Here is a 6,825-nt window from a genome sequence, read left to right as displayed (position 1 = left end):
TTTTTTTTTTTTGAGAGGTTTTTGCTATAGGGCGTGTGCGCTCACCAGAAAGACAGAGAGAGATGGAGAGAAAGAAAGCGAGAGATCACCCCCCAGGGAGGATGGCCACACTGCAATCCCTTCTCCTCCATTCTCCTCTCAGGATCTTGGGCATGCACGCACACGCACACGCGCCCAGCGTGAGTTTAAGCCACCATGGGAGTTCAGCGACACAGCCATTATGCCAACTGCTTGCTGGTCCCCTAGGAGCATTTGATTTCTAATATGTTTTGTGGAGAATATTACCACAAAATAGTTATGATTTTAGCAATTCAAAGCCAAATTTGCTGGCATTGTTTTGCTGTCATACTAGTTAATATTCATAGTCTTACATCTAAACCCTTCTGAGAAATCAGAAGTAGAAGAAATAGTCTGATAAATGACTTCTAGTAAGAAAAGAAAAGAAAAGAACAAAATCCCACCTCTGGGCTTGACTGCTACTACCCCTGGCTTTCTGCTGGATTTCTAACTCCTGGCATTTAATGACTTTGTCTAGTACCTTCGCTTTTCTAAAGCAATCATGTTTTTTAAAATATACAAAAGCAAGAGGAAGAATGTTTGATCATTTAACAGAAGTAAATACTGTTTATATTCTGGTATATCACCTAGTTTTTTGTGTGTATGTTCATACTTAATTTTTTTTATCAAGAATTAAGTCATCCTCTACCTGCTACTTGTAACCAGCTTGTTTCATAACATGTTATTTCCTGTGTCATTAAATAATCACATCAATCTTGTATTTAACAAAAAAAAGAGAGAGAGAAAGGAACCAAATAAATCAAGTTCACAATGAAGCAGGCAATATAACAACAAATTTAATAGAAAAAAAGTCATTAGAGGATACTATGAACAACTATACACCAACAAACAAGAAAACCTGGATGAGATATACAAACCCTGGACACATACAATCTTCCAAGATTGAATCAGGAGGACATAGAAATCCTGAATAGGCCCATATCAAGTAATAACAATCAATTGAATTAGTAATAAATAAACTTTCAACAAAGAAAAGCCCTAGTCCTGATGACTTCACTTGAATTCTACAAAACATTTAAAGAAAAGTTATCTATTATATTGAAGTTATTTCTAAAGATCCAAAAGGAAGAAACACTCCCAAATTTATTCTATGAAGCCTCCATCACCCTTATCCTTAAAACAGACAAGGACATGACAAGGAAGGAAAATTATATACCAATATCTCTGATGAATATAGACACAAAAATTCTCAACAAGATACTAGCAAATTGTATCCAACAATATATAAAAAAATTATTCATCATGACCAGGTAGGCTTTATTTCAGGGATATAAGGGTGATTAAATATACAAAAAAAAAACCCATAAACATAATACACTGCATTAACAGAACAAAAGATAAAAACTATATGATCATATCAATTTATGCTGAAAAAGCATTTGATACAATATCTCTTCATGATCAAGACTCTCAGCCAAATCAGCATAGAAGGGTCATTTATGTTAAGGAAGGGTCATTCCTCCACATAATAAAAGCTATCTATGAAAAACCCATAGCTAACATCATTCTGAGTGGTTAAAAGCTAAAAACTTTTCTACTACAAACTGGTACAAGACAAGGATGTCCACTTTCTCCACTCCTTTTCAATATAGTACTGGAACTCCTCGCCAATACAATCAGAAAAGAGAATAAAATAAAAGGCATTCAAATAGGAAAAACAGAGGTTATATTATCTCTATTTGCAGATGACATAATTGCACACATAGATGATCCAATGATATGCATGAAAAAGTTCCTGGAAGGGGGACCAGCAGTTGGCATAATGGCTATGTCGCTGGACTCCCATGTAGTTGACCATGGTTCGTGTCCCAGACACAGTGGCTTAAACTCACGCCAGGCACATATGCATGCGTGCCCAAGATCCCGAGAGGAGAATGGAGGAGAAGGGATTGCGGCATGGCCATCCCCCCGGGCGGTGATTTCTCGCTTTCTATCTCTCTGTCTCTCTCTCTGTCTGGCAAACACACACACCCTATAGCAAAAACTCTAAAAAAAAAAAAAGTTCCTGGAAGTAATTAATGAATACAGTAAAGTTGCAGGATTAAAAATGAACACATAGAAATTTTTAGCATTTCTATACATGAACAACAATCAGACCGAGATAGAACTGAACAAAGTAACTCCATTTACCATAGCCACTAAAAGTATAAAATACCTAGCAATAAATCTAACCAAAAAAGTCAAAGAGCTCCACAAGGAAAAGTATGAAAGCTAACGAAATAAATTGAAAATTACACAAAAAACTGAAAGGACATTCCATGTTCCTGCATTGCAAGAATTAATATAATTGGAGGTGTGACTTGGTGTGTTCAGGAAAGCCATGCTCTAAACCCATCTCCTAGACTCCCAAATGATTCAGACAAGGTAGGATTACCTCCATCTTCTCTCTGTCTCTGGTTGTCTGTCTCTCTGGCTGTCTCATACTCTCTCTCTTTGAATTTTTAATTTTTTATTTAAATTTTTCAAGCTCCTCTCCTCAGCTAGTATTTTTGGTTTCACTTGTTAATTTCAGAAGCCATTTTAAAGGTGAGGTGTTTCCTGGTATGTTCATGTGGAGCACTAGCACAACACAGTGTTTTCATATTTTACTCTTTTTAGTAGTACTTTTCTAGTTTTTTTCTTTTTTTTAATTATTTGTATTTTTGTTTCTTCGGTTTTATTTGTTTGGGTTTTTTGTTTGTTTTTGTTTTGTTTTTCTTTTTGTTTTTTGTTTTGTTTTGTTTTGTTTTTAGCTTCCAGAGTTTGGCTTTATTTCGTAGTACAGAAATCATTTGGAGAGTAGTTTCTGACAACAGGCAGACTGAAGCTACAGGTCCGACCCTTCTGAATCTTCAAGCATCCCCACCGCTCCTCCTCCTTGGACCCCAAGTTGGTCGTCTGGGACTTAAAGGCGAACTCCCACCCCACCCCACCTGCAATCCGGACTGAGCCGGCCAGTAGTTCCAGACACCAGGCAGACTGAGGCTGTTGGACCAACCCTTCCAAACCTTCATGCATCCCCACCATTCGTCCTCCTTGGACCCGAGGTTGATTGTCTGAACTTTAAGGCGAACTCCCAGCCAACCCCACCCACAATCCGGACCAAGCCGGCCAGTAGTTCCGGACACCAGGCGGACTGAGGCTGCACGCCCAACCCTTCCAAATCTTCACACATCCCCACCGTTCCTCCTCTTGGACCCCAGGTTTGTTGTCTAGGGCTTTAAGGTGAACTCACACTCCATCCAACAAGCAATCCTGACTAAGTATTTCCACATACCAGGCAGACTGAGGCTGGAGGCCCGACCTTCCCGAATCTTCACGCATCCCCACCATTCCTCCTCTTGGACCGCAGGTTGGTTGTCTGGGACTTTAATGCAAACTCCCACCACACTCCACTTGCATTCTGGACCGAGCGGCCAGTAGTTCCAGACACCAGGCTGGCTGAGCCTGCAGGCCTGACCCTTCCTAATCTTCACGCATCCCCACCGTTCCTCCTCCTTGGACCCCAGGTTGATTGACCAGGACATTAATGCAAACTTCCACCACACTGCACTCACAATCCGGACCAAGCCAGGCAGTAGTTCCTGACACCAGATAGACTGAGGTTGTAGGCCCGACCCTTCTGAATCTTCATGCATCCTCACCGTTCCTTCTCTTGGACCCCAGGTTTGTTGTCTGGGACTTTTAGGCGAACTCTCACCCCATCCGACAAGCAATCTGGACCGAGATGGCCAGTAATTCCAGATACCAGGCGGACTGAGTCTGCACACAGGACCCTTCTGAATCTTCATACATCCCTATAGTTCCTCCTCTTCTGACCCCTGGTTGGTTGTCTGGTACTTTAAGCCAAACTCCCACCCCAGCCCAACTGCAATCTGGACTAAGCCGGCCAGTAGTTCCAGACACAAAGCGGACTGAGGGTGCAGGCCGACACTTCCAAATCTTCATGCATACCCACCGTTCCTCCTCTTTTGACCCCAGGTTGGTTGTCTGGTACTAGCAAGGCGAACTTCCCCCTACCCCACCCGCAATCTGGACCGAGCCATCCAGTAGTTCCGGACACCAGGCAGACAGGCAGCAGGCCCGACCCTTCCGAATCTTTACGCATCCCCACCGTTTCTCTTCTTTGGACCCCAGGTTGGTTGTCTGGGACTTTATTGTGAACTCCCACCCAAACCCAAAAGCAATGCAGACCAAACCGGCCAGTAGTTCCGGACATCAGGTGTACTGAGTCTGCAGGCCTGACCCTTCCAAATCTTCCCGCATCCACACAGTTCCTCCTCCTTCGACCGCAGGTTGGTTGTCTGGGACATTAAGGAAACTCCTACCTCACCCAACCAGAATCTGGACAGAGCCGGCCAGTAGTTCCAGACACCAGGCGGACTGAGTCTGCAGGCCCGACCCTTCCGAATCTTCAATCATCCCTACCATTCCTCCTCCTTCTACCCCAGGTAGGTTTCCTGGAACTTAAAAGCGAACTCCCACCCTACCCCACCCGCACTCTGCACTGATCCACCAGTATTTCCAGACACCAGGCGTACTGACGGTGCAGGCGCGACACTTCTGAATCTTCATGCATCCCCACCGTTCTCCCTCTTTCAACCCCAGGTTGGTTGTCTGGTACTAGCAAGGTTCCCCCCCCCCCCCCCCGCAAACCGGATCCAGCCGGCCAGTAGTTCCGGACACCAGGCAGACAGGCTACAGCCCCGACCCTTCCGAATCTTCACGCATCCCCACCTTTTCTCCTCCTCAGACCCCAGGTTGGTTGTCTGGGATTTATCGTGAACTCCCACCCAAACCCAAAAGCAATGCGGACCGTACCGTCCAGTAGTTCCAGGTGAACTGAGGCTTCAGGCCCAACCTTTCCAAATCTTCCTGCATCCACACAGTTCCTCCTCCTTGGACCCCAGGTTGGTTATCTGGGACATTAAGGCAAACTCCCACCCCACCCAACCAGAATCTGGAATGAGCCGGCCAGTAGTTCCAGACACCAGGTGGACTGAGGCTGTAGGCCCGACCCTTCCGGATCTTCACACATCCCCACCATTCCTCCTCATTAGACCCCAGGTTGGTTGTCTGGGACTTAAAACGAACTCCCACCCCATCCCACTCGCAATCCGGACCAAAGTGGCCAGTAGTTCTGGACAGCAGTTGGACTGAGGTTGCATGCTCGTCCCTTCCAAATCTTTACACATCCCCACCATTCCTCCTTCTTGGACCCCAGGTTGGTTGTCTGGGACTTTAAGGCGAACTCCCACCCCACCCCACCCGCAATCCTGACCGAGCTGCCAGTATTTCAGGATACCACGTGGACTGAGGCTGCAGGCCCAACCCTGCTGAATGTTCATGCATCCCCACCGTTCCTCCTTCTTGGACCTCAGGTTGGATGTCTGGGACTTTAAAGCGAACTCCTACCCCACCCAACCCGCAATCCGAACCAAGCCGGCCAGTAGTTTCGGACACCAGGCAGACTGAGTCTGCAGGCCCAACCAACCTGGCCCTGTCACTCATCCTCTGACCCTTTCCCACTAACCTTTGCACTCTGAATTTTGGTTTTCTGACAAAACTCAAGTTATGATGGATCAATACCAGATCCAGAATGCAAACCGCAGTCGACTACTTGGGAGTCCAGTGACATAGCCATTATGCTAACTGCTGTTTCCCAGGGAAAGTCTTCTTAAATAAGACCCCCAAAGCACAGTTGACAATCTCCAAAAGAGACAAGTGGGATTCCATCAGACTAAGAAGTTTCTGCATGGCAAAAGACATAGTAATTAGTGTGATTCGACAGCCCCCAGAATGGGAAAATATTTTTGTTAATTATGCATCAGATAAAGGTCTGATAACCAGAATATACAAGGAATTCAAGCCACTGTTTGGAAAAAAGATGATCAACCCTATTAAAAGATGGGAGAATGAGTTGAAAATAACAGTCTCTAAAGATGACATTCGAATAGCCTGACCATTCCTCCTCCTTGGACCCCAGGTTGGTTCTCTGGGATTTTAAGTCAAACTCCCACCCCACCCCATCCACAAACCGGATCGAGCCGACCAATAGTTCTGGACACCAGGCAGACTGAGGCTGCAGGCTCAACCAACCTGGTCCTGTCACATATCATCTGGCCCTTTCCCACTAGCTTTTGGCCTCTCTGAATTTTGGTGAAAATGCGCCGTGCAATTTCTTTTTTTGTTCTGTTTTTCTCTGCTCTTGGGTTGTTACTTATTAAGTCAATTGGAGGCTCACCACTCCATTCAAACAGAGAGGACTTTGGGCCATCCAGGACTAGTGGCAACAGTTAATGGTACTTGTGAGCATCAGGTAGGCCAACCATAAGAGACATCATCAATTTTCTTTTCCTGTACAACTTTTAACACTCAGAGATACTTTAAATAAGTTAGGAAACAACATAAAGACTACTTGATGATTAGAAAAAATCAGAGGATCAAGAAATATGAGCAACCAACAAAAGGACTCTCCCTCAAGGGAAATCATCAAGCCTACTTCACCCACAGTCAATACAATGGACGTCATAGACATGTTTGATAAGGAATTCAGAATATTTGTAGTGACCAATCTAACTGAGGTGGAAGGGAAAAGAGAAAAGGAGCACCAGGAGATGAGGAAGTCCTTTAATGACTTGAAAGAAGAAATGGATACCTTAAACAAAAACTAGATGGAACTTCTAGGACTGAAGAATGTGATACAGGAAATCAAAACCTACATTGAAATATTAAAATAGGTTAGACCAGGCAGACGATTGAATCTCT

Source organism: Tupaia chinensis, unplaced genomic scaffold (genome assembly GCF_000334495.1).
Source record: "Tupaia chinensis unplaced genomic scaffold, TupChi_1.0 Scaffold142158_1, whole genome shotgun sequence".
NCBI classification, from domain to species: Eukaryota; Metazoa; Chordata; class Mammalia; order Scandentia; family Tupaiidae; genus Tupaia; species Tupaia belangeri.
This window is presented reverse-complemented; position numbering follows the sequence as displayed.